The 21,219-nt window shown below is 48.2% G+C and overlaps 1 protein-coding gene and 1 long non-coding RNA gene across 8 annotated transcripts in view; one reads left to right on the top strand and one right to left on the bottom strand.

Annotated features, from left to right (window-relative positions):
- Positions 1–21,219, top strand: part of WWC1 (WW and C2 domain containing 1) — a 180,519-nt gene that overhangs the window by 54,217 nt on the left and 105,083 nt on the right. The window lies entirely within an intron of this gene.
- LOC134737152 (uncharacterized) lies at positions 2,260–5,123 on the bottom strand. Its single transcript, XR_010121797.1, has 3 exons — positions 4,890–5,123; positions 4,635–4,753; positions 2,260–2,588 (listed from the first exon to the last, which is right to left on the bottom strand). It is a non-coding gene; the product is annotated as an uncharacterized lncRNA (long non-coding RNA).

Genomic DNA, 21,219 nt, shown 5'->3' with positions numbered 1-21,219 from the left:
GCTCTCCCTCCACCTGAAGCCCACCGAGATTAATTGGGTACCTTATGTCTGATGTCGAAAGGAAGGAGGAGAAGGGTTTGGGGAGGGCAGGTTCTTGCAGACTGATCTCAGCAGGTCTGAAGTTAGGCTGAAAATCTGTGTTTTGCAGGTACAAACACTGTAAGGAGATACGAGATACTTAGGAAAGCGGGGAGCAGCCCAGAGTGCGAGCCCAGTGTCACAGACTCAGAATGATCCAGGAACCATCCAGGGAAGCAATGCCCGCAGGAAACAGCAGCTGCAGGTGTATTTCCTCCCCTGCTCAGCTCCTCCTGCCCTGCATGAGCAAGACCCTAAGACCCTCAAGAGACCCTCAGAAAATCTATCCAGTGCCCCAACATCAGAATGAAGGCATCTGGGGAACAAGTAGAAACAGTGCCTGACACACGGGTGCCCTTAGTAGGCGTGCCTGAAATGCTTGTTGAGAAAATAAATGCATGCAGAATACAAGACTCATTTGAATACCTCCTGTTTGACTAGGAGCAGAGGAATTCAGGTGAGCCATTGTTGAGAAACCTGTGTGACTAGTTAGAATTAGTTAAAAAGTAAAAGCCGGGACCTCCCAGGGCCCATGCTTGGTGTGCTGTGAGTGAGATTGGTCCGTGAGTTGGTGGTGGCTTAGAAATGATTGACAGACGTGTCTTATTTTTTAACGTGACAATGGATGTTTGGTTCCATGTAAAACAATTAGAGGAGGAGCCGTTTGGTTAGTGTCAGGCTCTGTGTTTCGACCTGTTCCCCAGATGCCTTCATTCTGATGTTGGGGCACTGGATAGATTTTCTGAGGGTCTCTTGAGGGTCTTAGGGTCTTGCTCATGCAGGGCAGGAGGAGCTGAGCAGGGGAGGAAATACACCTGCAGCTGCTGTTTCCTGCGGGCATTGCTTCCCTGGATGGTTCCTGGATCATTCTGAGTCTGTGACACTGGGCTCGCACTCTGGGCTGCTCCCCGCTTTCCTAATAGGGTCCTTGGATGTCACCCCCAGACGTTGGCAATGCCCCCAACCCACTGAGTGACAAGGGTCCTCCTCAGAGGGCAAAGCCAGCATCTCTCCAGTTCAGTTGCCCTGACTGTAGATGGGTGCTGTGTCCTGAGGCCTGGGATGCCCTGAGTTCTCAAGTTAACCACTGTCAGTCATGTGCCCTCCAGGGCAGACCTCAAGAAGGAGGCAGTTCCAGGGATACTGCTTATTCAGCCCACCAGGCTCGCAAGGGTCTGTTCCTTATTTCCGATTCACCTTCAGTTGATCACCCTGGCCTTGCCTGGAGAGGGAATTTGGAGTTCTGTGCCCTAATCCTGACTGCTTCTCTAGGATTTCTTTGGACCTTTTGTTGAGATGCTGATATTGAAGAAAAGGTCGTGTGAACTCCGTGCTCACCCTGTTAAGATGTGTTTGTGGGTCCCCTGCTAGAGCAGAACTGAAACCCTGTTTCTGTCATTCTGTCAGCTTGTGGCCTCAACTGAGCACAGCCCTTGGGTTCCCTCTTGTACCCTCCCTCTTGGTGTAAGGGATGGCCCTGAAGAAGGTGAAGAGCAATCTGTGTGACGATCTATTTCATTTATTAGCCTGAGTGAAATTGGAGGCCTCTTTTCTTTTACAGAGTCATTGTCGAGCAAGGTCAGTCCAAAAAAAAAATCCCTATATATTTATGATTATGTATCAAGAATGATTCTGTCCACTGGGTATACTGCAGTGCTCTAAACAGTCCTGATCGCTGCCCTTGCAGAGGTCACTATCTCCACAGAAAGAATGTAAGTCATTGTGAAGAGTTGGGAAGGAGAAGCAGATGGGCTGTGGCCTTATCAAGCTGGGATCTGCCATGTTGGAAGGGTCAGAGGAGTCATGCTCAGGAGATGGCAGTGTGACTATTAGAGATATCTGCTATGATAACAGAGTGTTGAGCACCTATTGTATCCAAGCACTGTGCAAACACCTGGCATACCTGAGCTTCTTTATTCCCGAGATGGGCGTTACTGGCAGCCCCATTTGACAGGTTGGGGGATGTGATGTGCACCTTTTCCTGAAGGTGGCCAAGAGAAGTGATGTGCACCAGCCACACAGCTGGCAAGTGGCAGAGCTGGTTCCTGAGCTCAGGGGATGTGACTGCGATGCGTGTGCATGGGTGTGTGCACAGGCTCAGGTAGGGTGAAGCTCAGGGAGACCCAAGCCCTCACCCTCACCCTCTCTACTGTTTTCCTGCCAAGGAGGGGCACGTCCCCAGGATGTTTGCAGGCTTTATTCTGCCTGGGCAGTGACCCAGGCTCCTTTAATCCACAGCCGGATGGGAAGAGCTGCTGGCAGAGGGAAGGGCCACACATCATTGTCTCTCTCCCTGAAGCGTACCTCTCAGGAAGTTCCGGGGTGGGGTGGAAGCTTGGCTGTGAGCACAGGCCTCCCTTTATCCCACCTTGACCTCAGACGGGCCAGAGGAGAGCCACACACATTTGCCAGCTGGGGGTGCGGCCATCACAAACAAGGACTTCTCCAAGGAGGAAATACAAAGGTGCCATCCGGAAAGGATCGAGGAGTAGTTGTCCAGGCAGGGTCCACTGGAGAAATACAAAGAAAGAAATTATCATCAGCCTAGGAAAGGGCCCTAGCAGAGCCGTCCTGAAGGTGGCCCAGAAGAAATTTGATTGGGGTGGGGCCAGGGGTATCCAGCCCCCACACTGCAGCGTGGGATCTTCGCTTGAGGGTGTGAGAAGAAAGGGGTTTCCTTTCTGGTGGAAAAGTTCCTGGGTGGTCTGAAAATTCCAAAGCTAACACATGTCAGCTGCTTTCAATATGCCAGACATAATGCCCAGTGCTGCACACATGTCATCCTATAAACCTCCCCACAGGAGGTGGGGACTGTAAACTAGTTCAACCATTGTGGAAGTCAGTGTGGCGATTCCTCAGGGATCTCGAACTAGAATTACCATTTGACCCAGCCATCCCATTACTGGGTATATACCCAAAGGACTATAAATCATGCTGCTATAAAGACACATGCACACGTATGTTTATTGCGGCACTATTCACAATAGCAAAGAGTTGGAACCAACCCAAATGTCCAACAACGATAGACTGGATTAAGAAAATGTGGCACATATACACCATGGAATACTATGCAGCCATAAAAAATGATGAGTTCGTGTCCTTTGTAGGGACATGGATGAAACTGGAAAACATCATTCCCAGTAAACTATCGCAAGGACAAAAAACCAAACACCGCGTGTTCTCACTCATAGGTGGGAATTGAACAATGAGAACTCATGGACACAGGAAGGGGAACATCACACTCCGGGGACTGTTGTGGGGTGGGGGGAGGGGGGAGGGACAGCATTAGGAGATACACCTAATGCTAAATGACGAGTTAATGGGTGCAGGAAATCAACATGGCACATGGATACATATGTAACAAACCTGCACATTGTGCACATGTACCCTAAAACCCTAAAGTATAATAAAAAAAAAAAAAAAAACCTCCCCACAGCTCTGTGAGGTGGGGACGATTGTTATCCCCATTTTACGGAGGAGGAAACTGAGGCACGGCGAGGTTAATATGCCCAAGATTCAAGAGCTGGCAGGTGACAGAGCGAGTTGTTGAACGGTCGTGGCCGAGTCCCTTCTGTTCCCTGTGCGTCAATTTCCCCATCTCCACAATGAGAGGACCAGACACAGTGATTTCCAAAAGTCCTTTCATTACCGAATTCCCATGATTGTGTCCCAGAGACCTGTAAGGTCATTCAGCCATGCAGGTGTAGGCCTCTTGGGCACATGGGTTTCTGATACCCCCACCCAGTTCCCTTCCCACCCCTCTGACACACCTGTTTCTCAGCAAGCCTTCTGAAATCTTTTGTATATGACACCCCCACCTTATAACTATAGAAAGGTTTTGTTTGTTTGTTTGTTTAATGCTTTCCAGCTTTGGGCTCAGAAAATCCCTTCTTTCCTCCCCTGTAAAAGATTTCTTCCTTCCATCCCACTCTGCAGGGCCTCATCCTGGCCAAGCAGCCTCACCCTCTCTTTCAGCACAGCCCTGCAGGCTGGCTCTGTCACCTTCTCATATTTACTGAGCATCTGTAACAAGGACTTGCTCAAGGTCACACAGTCGGTAAGTGGCCACGTCAAGCTGGGACCTGAATTGTGGTCTGCTGTTCAGCACACAGTAGGTCCTCAGGAGTGCTTCCTTCTTTCTCCCTCATTTGACTGGCTCTTCTTCCCTTTGCTTCTGTTTGCAGATAGAAGGTAGAGTAGGGCAGAGAGTGGGGTTGGCTGCTCTGGGCCACTGGGCGGGAGGCTCACAGGCCTTCCTGTTTTTGGAAGAATTGGTCTGGAGCAGCAGCTCCACCAACCCCAATTCTATGACCGACAGCGGCCTCCTGAGTAACCGTTTGTTTCCTCAAAATAACACTCCACCTTTCGCCTAGCAAGAAGGATGGTTATCTGCATGGGTGCCATCTTTCTGGGCCCTCCAAATGTGGACAGCTCACCTTTGCTGCTAAAAACACCTGCTTCACCCCCCAGCTTCAGGTCATTCCTCTGAGATCCTATGGAAAAGCTCTCAGCTAAATTGGACATTAAATACTAGAGGAATGGATTGGTTCACATACTGGGAAAGTCCAGAGGTTCGATGCAGGGCTCCAGTTGTATCATCAGGTCTTAGTTTCTCTCCTCCTGACTCCGCCTGCTGCTGTATCAGCTTCATTCTCAGTTTGCACATGATGATCTTCTAGGATTGAAGAAAAATGCAGGAAGAGGTCTCTCTTATTCATGGCTCAGATGGAAGTCCTGAGATTGACTTTTACTAGCCCATAGTGGGTCGTCGGAAGCTGGGGTCCAGGAATGGCTTAAAATCAACTGCTCACCAAAGCATGTGGCTGGAGAATCTTCAGAGAGGTGGGTTCCTCAGGCAATTTGCAATGCTGTCACCAAAAGAGGCAGTAATGGGTGCTTGGTGGCAAAAATCCAACAACTGTTCTCCATCCCTTCCTCTGCTGGTCCCCAGGTCACAGTCCAGGAGGCTGTTTGGCGTGGGCCAGGAGGGTGCTTGGACTGAAGTTGAGCGTGCCTCTTCTAGACTGGCTCTCCCTTGGCTCCCTACTCTTAAACATTGTTCTGTTTTTCTCCACCCCAACATAAAGGGCATCTGGCCAAGGGCAGGACAGGAGGAAAAGGACGTGGAAGAAAGCCTGTTGTTATCATGATCATTCACTCATTCATTCATTCATTCTTCTGCTTAACTATGTGCATAACAAATGTTTATTGAGCATCTAAGACATTGCAAACAATGAGCTAAATGAGGGTTTCCAAAACTTCAGTCACTGGTGCACCCTCTTCCCAATTTTTGCCAATAGAAGTAAAATGATGTTACCAATTCCCAGCTAGAGGCTGGGCGCGGTGGCTCACGCCTGTAATCCCAGCACTTTGGGAGGCCAAGGTGGGCGGATCATTTGAGGTCAAGAGTTCAAGACCATCCTGGCCAACATGGTGAAACCCTGTCTCTACTAAAAACACAAAAAATTAGCTGGGCATGGTGGTGCATGCCTGTAATCTCAGCTACTTGGTAGGCTGAGGTAGGAGAATTACCTGAACCTGGGAGATGGAGGTTGCAGTGAGCCGAGATCACACCACGGCACTGCAGCCTGGGCAACAGTGAGACCTTGTCTCAAAAAAAAAAAATTCCCAGCTAGATAGCCCATGGGAAGGCATTGAGCCTAGGGTCCAATCTCTCTCAGCTAACAAAGGAGCCTGGCAGAGGCTGGAAGAGTTAAAGACACAGTAGCTCCAGACTGTGGACTCTACTCTTGATTGAATCTGAAAAGCTGAAGGGTAATTGAAAAGGGAATAGCGTTCTCCCTGACAGATGCAATGTTTTTTCCTGCCTTGCAAGTGCACCTCATAAAGTCATCCTGTGTGCCACCAAAGGCATCATATACACTTGGGAAATTTATAATACTCCTGGAATCCAGAAATGAATCCAACTCGGACCTTGTCTCAAAGCGACTTCCCCTCTAGGAGGCGAGAGAAGAGCAGGATACAAATGAAAGTGCCATGAGTTAGGATGTGATGGAAGCAGGAGTGCAGGTAAAGGCTGTGGGAGATGAGAAGAGGTTGCTTTTCTGGGGCCTGGCAAAGGCTGCAGGTGGGAGATGGTGTTTGCAGCAGGCCTGGATGCTTGCAGAGGATTTGACTTCCAGAGAAAGGGATTGGGCAGCCCAGGCAAAGGGGAAACAAGAAAGACCAGGGAAAAGGTTGGAGGTGGGTAGAGAACAGCAACCAGTCATGTCGCAGCCAGGTGGTTTCTGCACCACGTTCCACCTGCCCACTCTGGGTGTCCTGTTTATCCTTGGATCCTAATGGTGGTGTTGAGTGGACTCCACTCAGAACTGAGAGGGGTGTCTGCCCAGGGACTGGCTGCTTCTCTGCACCCTCTCCACCCAAGACACCCTTGTTTGCCCCACATTCTCTGTGCAGTAACCCTGCCGTGGCAGCTGATGTGGTAGAAGCAGCGGATTCCGATCTCAGAGCTGCCCTTTGCTAGCTGTAGGACCTGCTATTGCGTTCCTTAGAGGTCACTGAGCACCTACCCCAAAGGGCGGTCGGGAGCATCCAATGAGACAAGGCCTGGCCCGTGGCGAGAGCTCAATTAACATTAACAAGCACGAGTCTTAAACACTGCCACATGTGCTTACTGAAGCCCTCTTGGCTTCTCAAGCTTTCTGAGCCTTAGTGTCATCATCTGAAAAATGGGATGTCCATATCAGGTGGTCGAATAATGTTTACCAAGTGAGAACCACTTAGTATGTCTTTGGCAAATATTTCCTTCGCCTGGGTGGCTTCTGCTGTGCTTTGGGTTTATCCAGTAATTATTCAAATATCATTCATTGAGCTCTGCACTTTTTCCTGATACTCCACAAAGTATTGATATTGTTGTTCCTGTTTTATTAGTTGCATGGTGCTTGGTGATTAGGAGCTTAGAACCCTGAACCTATTTGCCTGGATTCAAATCCCAGCTCTGCCACCTTCCAGGTGTAGGACCTAAGGCATGCGGCTTAACCTCTCCATGCCTCAGTTTTCATCTGAAATGTGGATTTTATATATATATATAGTTTTTTTGTTGTTGTTTGTTTGTTTTTTTTTTGAGATGGAGTCTTACTCTGTCGCCCAGGCTGGAGTGCAGTAGCATGATCTTGGCTCGCTGCAACCTCCGCCTCCCAGGTTCAAGTGATTCTCCTGCCTCAGCGTCCAAAGTAGCTGGGATTACAGATGCCCACCACCTTGCCCAGCGAATTTTTGTGTGTTTAGTAGAGATGGGGTTTCACCATGTTGGTCAGGCTGGTCTTAAACTCCTGACCTCAAGCAATCCACTCACCTCGGCCTCTCAAAGTGCTGGGATTACAGGCATGAGCCACTGCACCCGGCCCGGATAATAATTTTTCATTATACAAAATAGTACCATTTCACAAGATTGCTGTGGGGATTAAATGGAGTTAATATGGGTAACTCTTAGGTCAATGCCTGTTGCATAGTAATGCCCTGTAAATGAGAACTATGATTGTTGCTATTATTGTTACTAATGAGGTGAAGTTACCTCATTGGCTGAACTCCAATTCGAACCCAGACCTGCATGCTCCAAAGCCCACATTGCTTCTACCCCACAGACAGCCTCCCTCCCACTCTGAACCCCTTTTTGTGTATTTGGGGTCCTTCCAGGGGGCCTGGGAAGGTCCTCACACTCCCCTCAGCAGGTTACTCACCTCCCACCCCCACATTCCCTAAGAGAAGGCCACGACTGACCTTCCCCCTACTCCCTGGGCTTCCCTGGAGGTAGCCTGTGACTGGCCTGGCTCTTCCTTCCAGACTTTTCTTCCAGTCTCATGCTGTCCTTCCAGACCCTGAGGCAGTCCTTGCCCTTTGCATATGAAGTTCTTAAGTAAAGAGACGAGATGCTACTAGTGTGCAAACACGCAACAGCCCTGCCCCTGGCATCAGCCACTCCTGGCATCAGCCTGCCGTCGTCTTGCCAACCCTCCACCTCTCTCAGGCCTCCTGCTGCCCCTCAATGGCATGCCAGCCCCTGTCCTTCTCATCTCTACCCCAAAGAGTTAGAGTTGCTGTCCTTCCTTCACCTGATGCCCAGGGAGCCTTCTTTGCGCTTGGACCATGATCTAGAGGGCTGTTCCTCCATCGCTCGCTGTGTGCTGTCAGGCCAATCAAGCGCCTCTTGAAGCCTTAGTGTCCTCCACTGTGTAGTGTGTGGTTGGGAAGGTTAAATGCAAGGTCTTATTTATTTGGCCCGATCACTGCCAAGTCAGGGCCCAAGCTACTTCCTGCTTCCTCTACAGAACCTCCTGGGAGTAGTCCAGCATGCACAGATTTCACCTTTCTGGGAATCTTGTGTCACCTTTTGTGAAAGTTTCATTTGGAACGATGTCTTCATTCCTCCATATACATGATCATGGATGAATGAATAGTTTGTGTGTTTACTTCCAGCTGGCTTTAAGTTCATACTTGGTGCTGAACATACAATAGCTCTGAAAAGATATTTGGAAATAAGCTTAGGCTCTTCCAAAAATGAGTGCTTTTTCTTTTTTCTTTTTTTTTTTTTTGAGATGGAATCTTGCTCTGTCACCCAGGCTGGAGTGCAGTGGTGTGATCTCGTCTCACTGCAATCTCCGCCTCCTGGATTCAAGCGATTCTCCTGCCTCAGCCACCCAAGTACTTGGGATTACAGGTGCCTGCCACCACGCCTGGCTGTTTTTTTGTATTTTTAGTAGAGACAGGGATTCACCATGTTGGCCAGGCTGGTCTCAAACTCCTGACCTCAGGTGATCCGCCCCCCTCGGCCTCCCAAAGTGCTGGGATTACAGTTATGAGCCACCACACCCAGCCTGAGTGCTTTTTCATTTTTTGTTTTTTAATATTGATGCGCTGGAACAGAATTAAATCAGGGGCTCATTGTTGAATCTTTTCTCATTGGCTTGTATTTTCATTAAGGAAAAGCAAAATTTAAACTATTTGGATACTTTTTAAAATATATTTTAGCTTACTTTGAAAAACTAATTTACTCCTCCATTCTGTCTTTTGGGGGAACTTGGGATATGCCTAGCACTAGTGCTGTCCTAGGTACAAAAGTCATAATTCCTGCAGTTTATAAGACCTTTGAGTGTTTGTCATGGACCCAGTTCCCGGGTATGACTTGCCAATCTGGACATCTGTGTATTCCATTCCACTGGTAAGTTTCTCCTTTGTGGACCTGCCTTAGTTCCATCATTTCAGTCTTCCCAGGGAGGGTTCTCAGGGCCGGTTCTTTGGTCATTTCCAGTTTGCTGTGGGGTGTGTAGAGAGCATTGAGCTTCCAGAGTGAACAGTTTTGTGGCCTGCAGCAGGCCCTGGAATAGGGCTGTATGCTTTGTATCCCTGGAAGTCTTTGTTAGGCTGGCTTTGTAAGCAATAGGCTCAGGGACTTTGCTTCAGGAGGTAAAAAGCAAGACCAAAAACGCCCCCAAAGCTTTCCTCTTAGAGGAGGAGGAGATGGCCACAAGCCTTCTGCTATGTTCATTCAGCAGATATTAGGGAGCCTCAACTCTGCCAGGGCCTGTGTTTGGTCATAGTAAGACAATGGTGAACTCTGCAGGGGTGACTCTGTTGGAGTGGGAGAGACAGACACTCAACATATCAACACACAAATACAGTGACAGAAAGTAATTGGGGGAGGGTAGCACTCAGTCAGGCCTGCCCAGGAAGGCCTGTAAAAAACAGCATTTCAGGCTGGGCGTGGTGGCTCACGCCTGTAATCCCAGCATTTTGGGAGGCCGAGGTGGGCGGATCACCTGAGGTCAGGAGTTTGAGACCAGCAGGGCCAACATGTTGAAACCCCGTCTCCACTAAAAATACAAAAATTAGCCAGGCATGGTGGTGGGAGCCTGTAATCTCAGCTACTCAGAAGGAAAAAAAAAAGCAAAAACAAAAGAACAGCATTTCAACTGAGAGCCAGCCATGCAAAAAGTGGACAGGTGTGTAGACAAGGACAGGTAACAGTGTCCCAGGCTGGGAGACCTGCGAGAGCAAAAGGCTTTGAGGTGGGAATGAGGTTACTGCATTCTGAGTATTGAGAAAGATGAAGCTGGAGGGGCAGGCCAGGGGCAAGGAGTTCTATTCCATCTTGTTTTGGTGGTAAGACTTTGAAGGGGTTGGAGCAACGGAGTGACAAGACTGGATTAATGTGTTGTTGTTGTTGTTTTTATTATGGGAGTGGGCAAAGGAGTGAACAGGAAGGAGTGTAGGTAGAAAAACTGAGAAAATAAACAGCTGGAGAAGTGAGGAAAGGGTGCTGCAAAGTGGGGAGAGAAGGAGAGAGGCAGAGAGGGAAGGAACAAGAGAGAGAAAGAGAGAGAGATGGGGAGCCAGAGAGACCGAGGGAGATATCAGTAATTCTCTTGGGGGCTGTGATGAGAACAAGCTATTGTGATTCAGGGGCTTCTGGAAAGCCCCAGGTGAAGGTCTAGTGTGTGGCCTGTGAATGCTCAGAGCATGGGGATCGGTTCTCTCATCCAGGTAGGACATGGAGAGTGAGCAGCAAGGGAAGGATCTTGGTTCATTGTCTGGTGCTCTACCCAATTCATGGCAGAATCCTGCTACATGATTTCTGCCTACTAGATTCATTACGTCGCTGAAGAGCGGGTTTATTGTAAGGCTTCATTCTGGAGAGAAAGTAGCAGGAAGCAAAGGAATGCACACTTCTTGAGCCCTGTTCAGTGCCAGGGAACATGCCGATGCAGCCAGAGGCCCATGGAGGCAAGGTGTCTGGCCCAAGCTCTCACGGCTGCGAACCTGGGTCCCTGGGGTTCCAAAGCCTTTGCCCGCTCGCCTGGCCTCTAGACTCCTGTGTGTTGGTATCCATAGGAAAAAAGCTGTCGTACATTGGTGTCAGGCAAGAGTCTTCCAACTCAGCTGAGCTGGGAGAATTCCCCGGCCCACACCCTGCTCTGATCTGGGAATTGAATATGATAATGGAGTCAACCTTGTCTCTCAAATCACTAAAACCTGTAGACAATCCACAAGGATCCTTTCTACCTTCAGTGTCATCTTCTTCCCCCAGGACTTTCGAGTAGAGCTATCCAAGGGCTGCAGAACGCACATGCCAGAGAGAGCTGGCTTCTTCATGATGATGATTATACTAATTAAAATGAAACAGGAGTAGGAGACAGAGGCCTTGTTTGCTACTCAGTGGGTTATGCATTCCCAGGGGAAGGGAATTGGCTCTTGTCGCACTTCTCCAGTTACCAGCTGGGAATAAGGGAAGCCCATGGAGACGGTTCCTGGTGGAGGAGATGGAGCAGTGGGCCAAGGCTCAGGTGGCTCATGTCTAATAATCCTGGCCCTTCCCAGGGCCCTGGTAGCCCTGTCAGTTGTGGAAAGTCTCTGAGTGTCATCTGTAAAACAGGGAAATAATCATGATGGTCATGATGCCACTGTTGTGACGGTTATTTGAGTATCCAGTAAGGTCAAGAATCCAAAAGCACCTTGAGGACCTTAAATGTTTCTTCAGTCACGAGTTTCTCTTTGTTGGGACAAGCAAAATTTGGAAAGTAGAGGGCCTAGCTGTGAACCCTGCTGGGAATTCCAATGAGGTCTTTCTTTCTTTGTTCTTTTGTGAGTTCATTTATTCATTCAGTGAACATTCATTTGGTGCCCACTCATAAGATACTGAGGTTACAACTATTAATAAGATATTAAGATACTGTCTTTTTCTTCCTCTTTCTCTCTTACACACACACGTGCACACACACACGCACACACACTTCTTGGGCCAATTGGAAATTCATGCATTCTCCCCGGCACTGGAGCTCAAAGCGTCTGCCAACCTGTGGGTTTCTTTTCCGTGTGGTTCACCATCTGGAGTGGCAACCTGCCTTCTGTGTGTGTGTGTGTGCGTGTGTGTGTGTGTGCACGTGCACGTGCGTGCATTCCAGGGTATTGTGTTCCCTTTCTGTGCTTGAGCGGCTGAATGGACAAGAGAAGAGCAAAGGCAAAGAGGACAATGCCCAGAAGTCATCCTAGCAGTATGAATGAATAATTCATATTGTATCTGCCTCTTTCTAGGGCTTCCCAAAATAGCTGTTTTAATTGCTTATTTGTTTCAGTGCTGACTTTAATCCAGCCGCCTTCAGCTCAGAACACTTCGGTGTTTCATGTTGACTTGCAGGTAGGGCTTCCCTTCAGGGAATAACATTCTATTATTTTCTTCTTTAAAAAGAAATGATGGGAGAAAAATAAATCCATAAAGCAAGTCATACTTTTCAGAGGTGAAAACTGTTTCTTTTCAACTCTTGTGCAGAGCTCCTTTGTAATCAGTTACTGTAGGCCTCTGTGGTTCTAAAAACCAAAGAAATAGCAGTCGAGTTGCAGACAAGGCTAGATTCTGGCTAGATCAGTCTGCTCCCTGTGATGTGTTCACTTGGGAATCTGAGTGTGCAAACACTTTGGAATCCACAGACTTGGGATCCTTGCATATGGTGGGCCATGCTGGCTTGTGGTTTTCCAGACATGTCAGCTGCAGCATCTGGAACAGGTCTCAGGAAGGTCTTGTCTCTCTTGGTGGGTGACCTGGGGAAACAGTGTCCTGTCTCCCTGGGGCCCTGGTAGGACACCTTTGGTAGAAAATGTACAACTTAGTTTAGAAAAGGCTTCATACAGTGGTCCTGGAAGGATGACTTATTGTATACAATAAAGAGATGTCAGGAGGTGTGTTCAGAGAATGAATGAGGATGGGCAAGGAGAGCTCAGTGAGTGTCAGGGAACCTGAGTGTCCAGAAGGATCCACTCCTCTGGCTGCATGACCCCGAACACATCCTTGAGACACAGTCATGGAAACTCAGTGCTGAAACGTCCTTCAGCCATTACTTTGTCACCTCATGGTAGGGATGGGAAAACAGCAGCCCAAGGGCTGGGAAGGTGCCCACAGTCACTCAGTAGTATAGCTGAGGATTAATACCAGTTGGATTTGCCTTTCAACTAGCTGAATGTCCTTGGATGAACCAGTTAACCTCTCTGTGCCTCAGTTTCTACATCTATATAATGGAGCTAATAATACTATGTATAAGATTGTTTTAAATAAGTTAATATGTTGCTTTGAATTGACAATTTTCTTTTTTCTTATAACTTTATTGAGGAATTTTTGAAGTCTACTAAATGGTATGTGTTTAAACAATTTTTGAGCTTTGACACACACATATATATGCGGAACACATGTATACATACACATGTAGGCACTCCTCCTCATAATCAGTATAACAAACCTTCTTATCTCCAAAACTTTTCTTGTGCCCTTCTGTAATCCCCTCCCTCTAACCCTCCTCCCCAGGCAACCACTGACCTGCTTTCTGCCCCTGTAATTAATTTGTTTTTTCTAGAATTTTATATAAATGGAATCACACAGTATATGGTTTTTGTTGTTGCTGTTGTTGTTGTTGGGGTGTGTGTGTGTGTGTGTGTGTGTGTGTGTGTGTGTTTGAGACAGACTCTCACTCTGTCACCTAGGCTGGAGGGCAGTGGCACGATCTGGGTTCACTGCAACCTCTACTTCCTCAGCTCAAAGGATCCTCTCACCTCCACCTCCCAAGTAGCTGGGACTGCAGGTATGCGCCACCCTGTCTGGCTAGTTTTTTTGTATTGGAGAGACAGGGTTCCACCATGTTGCCCAGGCTAGTCTTGAACTCCTGAGCTCAAGTGATCCACCCACCTCAGCGTCCCCAAGTGCTGGGATTAGAGGCGTGAGCCACCACGTCTGGCCTATACACTATAGAGTTTTTTACCTAGTACGTGTCTGAAATTAATCTTCATTACTGCATATTTTAATAGTTTATTCCTTTTTATTGCTGAGTAGTCTGTTGTTTGGCTGTACCACAGTTGTCTATCCATTTACCTATTGATGGACATATGGATTGTTTCTAACTCGGGGTTTTTATAAATAAAGATAATATTTATTTTAAGAAGCACCATTATTGTATGTGCCGTAAGAAAGGGAAATTGTGCCAATTAAACTATGTCCCAATGTTTTATGTAATTAGAATGTTTATTTTATATTTGTTGAAATAAATCTTTCAAACTTAGTTTTTTTTGTTTTTTGTTTTTTAGCTCACATATCACTTTTATGTGTACAAAAAATCCACAAAGGAATACATGAGCAAAATAAAGCTCTGGTGCTCCTGCAGTGTCTTCCCATTCAGAATCCAGTTCTTTGGAGTAGCTTTTTAGCTGAGTTATTAATGTCTGTGCTTTTAATATTGTCCTGTGTGCCCTTAAGAGTGTTAGTCATGCAGCCTTGTTATAAGGACCCACAAAAAGGGACTCAAAGCTTGACAGTTCTGTAGAGGTAGCCAGCTTCGGACTCCTGCTTTGGGAATGTTGCTAAACAAGTCTGTTGACAACCTTCTCCACACCTTTCCACAACCATTTGGTTCCTAGGGGTTAAAAGTGCTTACAACTTTATTGAGGAATTTTTGAATTCCTCAATGTCTTGTCTGTGGGATTTTTATCCCAAGCCTGTGGCACCCATTCCACCAGTGGCAGTGCTGATGCCTTTGATATATGTGCACACACAGGCAGTGACAGCTCCATCAGGACTGCAACCTAGCTGATAGAAGTTGTAAGATGTCAGTAGTAGTAGCATACATCAGTTTCAGAAAATGCTGAATGTGTTTAAAAATGTGCATCTGTTGGTGAAATAGGGTCTGTGTAAGGGACATTGGACAGTGCCTGGCACTTTGCAAATAGTCAATGAAATTTTGCTTTTATTATTATTATTGCTATTACTACTAGGCGTCAGTTTCCTGTTGGTGAAATTGGGGTGATGGTACCTGCCTCACAGAAATATTGTTAGAATAAAGAAAGCAATCTGTTTTACATGGAGCATATGGTCCTGTGCCTAGTGCTTCACTGGCCTTAAGTGGAAGCTGCCCTGACCTTTGGGACAGTTTGGCCAGATATTAGACTAAAGCTGCAGAGAGTGCCTTAGGGGTGTTATATTCCAGCTTCCTCATTTTGCAGGTGGGAAAGATCAAGAGAGAGGGTTAAGGTTCAGCAACAGGAATGCCTTGCCCAAGGGCATCGTCAGGCTTCAAACCCAGATCTCATCATTCTTCTTCCAGTGCTCTGTCTAAACCATGCGGTCTTGGGAGGGGCCCTAAGTCAGACAGGATCTCAGAAAAGTCTTCACGGTCAATTCCATTTCTAGAAGGACCAGCTCCTCAAGCTGTGTGGTAAGGGTCAGAGCTCAAGGAGCAGAAGATTCTGGAATGGCCAAATTCCAGGGCAGGGTGAGCTGCTGCCTCTGCAGTTACTGCTGACGAGGCTTCTAGACAGCCCAGCAACTGGGAAGAGCCCTTGGGAACCCTGCTCATGAGGCTGGAAGGAATAAGGCTGGGAGTTGAGTGTCCCCAGAGTCCTAAATACAGAAAGGAGTAGGGCTGCAGGTCTGCCTGGGGTTGTGTGCCAGGTGCCGTGTTGAGTCTTCTCCGTGCACTAATGAATGCAAGAACCTGGGAAGCAGGTTTTCTTGTCTGCTGTATACCTGCAGGAGAACTGAGGCTCAGAGCTGGGGGAAGGAATGGACTGAGATTATGCAGCTAGGAAGGATGGAACTGGGAGTCCTCTCTGGTTCTGTTGGCTTTTTCTTTAGGGCACAGAGCTTCCGTAGCCTAACTCCTAATTCAGGAATGAGGATGAAGCTGGGGTTGAGCTGGGTGAGGAGCAAACAGATATTTCAGGGTCTTCATTCTACCATGGTGTGGGGCTTTTAGGAAATTACCTTCCAAGTAGGTAATGAGAAAAATGAAGCGCCCACCTCCCAACGTCGTCTCTCCAGTGGGAGCTTCATAGTTCTCCATCTTGGTTCCTACCCAATGCTCATTCTCCTTCGGTATAATAGGGTTAGTTAGCCTGGGAAAATGCTATCAATACCTATTTCTTGGAGGCTGTTCAGATGCTTATTGAATTTCACATGGAGCCAAGCCCAGCACCAAGCTGATTTGATCTCCTGGCATTATGTGATGCAGGGCTGGAGTTGGTCCCCAGGTCCCCTGGGTCCTTGGGTGGCTCCAGGCAAGTCTTTTCTCTCTGTCCCTCAGTTTCCTCATTGGTAAAGAAAGGGAGTTGATTTATTGGGTTTCTTTTAATTTTAACATTCTCTACGTTGGGGGCCTCATTTGGACAGCAGTGTGAAAAATAAATCACTGGGTGGGGTGGCTCACGCCTGTAATCCCAGCACTTTGGGAGGCTGAAGCGGGTGGATCACATGAGGTCAGGAGTTCGAGACCAGCCTGGCCAACATGGTGAAACCCCATCTCTACTAAAAATAGAAACAATTAGCCGGGCGTGGTGGCAGGCGCCTGTGGTCCCAGCTACTTGGGAGGCTGAGTCAGGAGAATCCGTTGAACCCGGGAGGCAGAGGTTGCAGTGAGCCTAGACCATGCCAGTGCTCTCCAGCCTGGGCAGCAAGAGTGAAACTCCATCTCAAAAAATAAGTAAATAAATAAATGAAAAACGAATCACTCACATTTATCAAGCACTCACTGTGTACTCGTGCCGTTTCATGCATTATCTCATGTAAGCTTCAAGGAGCACTGTGGGGCAGGTCTGAATGGTACCTGCCTGAAAGGGCTGTTGTGAAGGCCAGCTGAGTACATATATAAATACATAAACTGCTTGGAACAGTTGCTGGTACATAGTGAGTGCTCAGTATATGTGTTTTTATTTTTCCTGTTTTGCAAATGTGAAAACTGAGCCACAGAGAGTTTACATATCTTGTCCAAGGACACACAGCTAGAAAATGACACAGCCTGGATTCAAAGCCAGCGAGTCTGGCTCCAGAGCCCTCTGCTCTTAACCAAGAGGCAGGAGTGACACATTAGAAAGCATTGGGGACAAAGTGCATCCAGACAGTGCCTGTCCCCAAAGGCGTGCTAAGTCCGTTTTTAAAATATAGCACTGTAGTAGATCAACAAACGTATCTCCGGGCTGAATTTGGCCCTCTGGTTGTCAGTTGGCTTTACCTACTCTAATCCATGATTTGGTTCTCAGAACGGAAATCTTAAACCCAACAGGCGGCACACAGAGGGGATTAGCAGCCCAGATTCACCCCATGTAAGTGAGTGGGAACAGATAAGCACTGAGACTCAAGATGGAGGTGAAGGAAGGAGATGGGCCCAAAGGGCACAGGTGTGTGATCTCACCAACCCAGCAGGGCAGATGGAAGACAGAATCCAAGATTTGGCAGCAGGGAGGTGAGCCACTGGTTTGTGGGGGCCTAGTCTGAAGGTAGGGAGGGTTTGGGGTGGAGGAACCGTCTGGAATCTCTCCTCCAGCTCTCCCTCCTCTTCTTTTTTCTATAAAAGAATTTTAGAATGAGAATAACTAGGCCAAGAAAACTTCTGGGTAAGCCAGCCCAAACAGAGCAGGGAAGCAAGGACATCTAAGGGTGGAAAAGCCAGAATTTTGAGACAGGTGTTCTGAGAGTAGAGAACAAGAGGAAGGGAAGGGTTTAAGAGAAGAAGAACTTGGGAATTCCAGGTATAAATGCCTCCTCCTTCAGAGAGCAGATTTTGAGAACCAAATCCAATTCAGCTACCATCTCCTACCTTCTCCCATTTAACTTTCTAAAAAGAGAGAGGAAGTCAGGTGTGGTGGCTCACACCTGTAATCCCAGCACTTTGGGAGGCCGAGACAGGAGGATTATTTGAGGTCGGGAGTTTGAGACCAGACTGACCAACATGGGGAAATCCCACCTCTACTAAAAGTACAAAAATTAGCCTGGCATGGTGGCGGGCACCTGTAGTCCCAGCTACTCAGGAGGCTGAGGCAGGAAAATCACTTGAACCCTGGGAGGTGGAGATTGCAGTGAGCTGAGATCACGCCACTGCACTCCAGCCTGGGTGACAGAGTGAGACTCCGTCTCAAAAAAAAAAAAAAAAAAAAAGGTGGTTTAAGCAGTCCCAGCTCCTCCAGGAAGGGAGGTGGTCGAGTACAGTGCAAGGTTTATTAGCTGTGCGAGCCAGGACAATTATTTTGCTTCAGTTTCCCCATCATGAAAATAGGGGTATAAAACCTAACTCATCCTAACGGCCAATGTAGATTGAGCCCTGAATGCCATGTGGTCAGCACAGCCCATTTTAACGCAGCGGTGACTTTGAACACCCCCATCTTACGGATGAGGAAACAAAGCCACACAGGTTAGAGTTCATGCCCAAGGGGACAGAGCTAATGAGTGACAGTGCCTGCATTGGGACCCAGATGGCTGACTCCAGACCTGTGAGTTTTTAACCACCACCGTGTATCTCTTAGGGTGAAGATTGATAATGGTGGGCATGGTGATGGTGGTGATGATAGCTCATGTGTTAAGTATTTGAGATGAAGGGTGACGTGATTCTTCACAATGCACAGAACTCTCTGATTATGTTTACAACCCACATTTATCAAGGGCTTGTCTTGTGCCAGTCCCGGCACTAGATACTATATAGGTTATCTCATTTAATCCCCACAACACCCTTATGAGAGTGGGCCTTCCCGTGTAAGTTTCACAGAGAAGAAAACTCCTCTCAAGCAGGTTACATAACCCACCCACAGTTCTGGAAGAGGTGGAGCCTGGGTTTCAGCCTCGCATCCCATTCCTGAGCCTTTGCGGGCAACATCTACCCTGCCTCTTCCTTAACCATGGAGCTGACCACTGCTCTTTCCTCCTCCCCTCCCCAGCCCTCCCTGACTACACCCCATTGCTGCATTCTCTCCCTGCCCATGGCCCGTTGGCCTTTCGCGTCTATACTGCTGACCTAGCACCTTATTAAATATCCCTGCATCCTCTAATTACCTGTGGCTCAGGCCGCGGGTAGTGTTACAGCCACATACACTCCCATGGAATGTTGTGGGGATGACTCCCTGCCTGTTTGGAGTGTGAGTCTTGTTCCCTGGCCAGACCCTCTGCCCCTGGAGGCAGAAAAATGGCTTCTTCAAGTGTCTGAGCCCTCGTAGTGCCTAGCATGGGCCTGGAGTGCCATACCCACTTGATAAATGCTTGTTGCTTGGTGGATCGACTGAAATGAGGGTGGAAGGATGAGAGTGGAGGGTGAGGCAGAGAGTGTTTCTGGGTCACCCTCTAGCTCAACACAAGGGCAGTGCTCAGAGGAATAATCCAAAGTGCATACCCAGGCCCCAGAGCCCCCAGAGCTGACCTCCGCCTCCACTTCACCTGAATAGCATGGATCTCTCTGAAATGGCCCTGTTGATTTGCTTCTGCCCGGGGTGCATCTCGCCCTCTAGACTGTAAGGGCAGGGCCCTATCTGTCTCTTTCCTCTGTAGCTGGTGTTAACGAAGGCTCTGCTGTGTGTCATGTGCTCAGCTCTCCTAACAAACTTGAGAGATGGTTATTTTTATCATCCCCAGATTTGTTAGACAATGAATAAAAGCGTCTGAACCAAACTGAGTTAAAGGAAGGACTTCAAACGTTGCCTTTCTTCCTGTTCACTCTGGCCTCCCCGGAGCTAAAGGTGAAGGGACTGCTTACAAATGGTGTTCTGCAGCAGCCCCAGGTGAAGGAGCGTTATCAGGAATTGTGCAACCTTAGCTATGGGAACTATGCGTGTGAAACAGCCCGGGGCAGGAAGAACCAGCCTGGCCATTGTGCCTGGGCTGGGGAGGAGAGGTTCGGCTGAAAGTTTGGACAGTTCTTGGCTTGGAGTCTGGAGGGCCCTTTAGAAAGTGATCCCGCCCAGCCAGCCCTCAGAGAGAGCAGGCCAGCATCCTGCTGGACGGTAATAAAGAGGTTACTGTGGGAAGCTGGGGCTTGCTCGGGAAACACTAGGAACATGAAAGATAGGGTATGCATTCTTCAGTCCCGAGAGAATCACCACCCAGTATTAGACTTGGCAGAAGGCTTTCCTCTCCTCCTCTGAGCCGCCTCCTTAGAAAAGGCACATTGTCAGAATACCGAATGCCCACCGTGGTCTCATGTCCCCACAGCCTGTAGGAAAGTAACTACCAGTTACCCACTGGTGGTGGCCCCTGAGAGGAGGATAAGGGAGGCTTCCAGCCCCCGGGGTGGCTCTCCCCAACAGGTGTGCCTGTGTGCTGTTTGTAGGGTGTTCCTGGCAGAACCTACCTGTCTCCACGACGACACATCCGGCCATTTTTCCAGGAGGGCCTGTTGAGAAACATTCAGGAATGTTTGTGCTCCTTTAGAGATTTGTAATTAAGAAGAGGCAGAACTCGTTCTTGTCTGGCACCCTCCCCTCTTGCCCCTCCAGCATCTGGGTCATTTGATTTCACAATTGGGGTTTTCGGCAGCCCGAGTTGTGGAGGCTGGAAGCAGGGACCGATTGAACCAGGCTGGATGGTGGTGAATTGCTTCACCCGAGGGTGGGGGCTGGGAGTTCCAGGCAGGCCCCAAAGTCCTGGCCACATCTGAAAGCAGACATTTCTTCCCAGGTTGCATCCTTAGCACTTGCCCAAGGTGAAACATTTCAGGCCAGAGGAGCACCCACAATTCCCAGGAGAGTGGGGGTGGCTGGTTTAAATGGACAATTCCTCTCCTTAACTGGCAGGAAGAGTGAGTGTGTGCATGTATATATGTGTGAGTGTGTCTGTTTAAATCTTTGTGCAGCCAAAAACACATCTCTTCATCCTGAATGACACATCTCTACACACTGAATAATTCATCTCCCTCTTGGCATTTGTTCCAGAGAGAATCTTGCTGTCCAGATTTCTTGTAAGTTGCATAGCCTTCCATAGGCGCTTCCTTGTTTCCCATGGAAGAGCTCTGGGAGTCAGGATATCAGTCAGTCAGCCCTGTGGCATTTCCCCTGTGACTGCATCAAAGGGGAATGAGAATATCAAACCCAAAGTGTTTCTCTCTCCTTTGCCCTCTCCTTCTAGCTTTGGGTCCTCTTGCCTCCCTCTGCTTTATTTCTCTTGGGCACAGTGTCTATGTTCACTGCAAGTGGAATCAGCATTGTGCCCTGGTAGGGTATCCACATGTCTGTCACATTACTGATGCTTGGAGCGAACAAATGTATTTAGCTCTGACGTCTCAATGTGTAAGTCTGGAACAATCAGTGGAGTTAACGGTTTTCCAGATAGTGACACATTTTCGGTGTTTCAGTCCCGTCCTCCTAACCCCATCTCCATCCTCACACCCAGCAAGC

The sequence above is a fragment of the Symphalangus syndactylus genome, chromosome 7, assembly GCF_028878055.3.
Source record: "Symphalangus syndactylus isolate Jambi chromosome 7, NHGRI_mSymSyn1-v2.1_pri, whole genome shotgun sequence".
NCBI lineage: Eukaryota > Metazoa > Chordata > Mammalia > Primates > Hylobatidae > Symphalangus > Symphalangus syndactylus.
The sequence above is the reverse complement of the archived record's forward strand: the minus strand, read 5'-3'. Positions and strand labels throughout refer to the sequence as shown.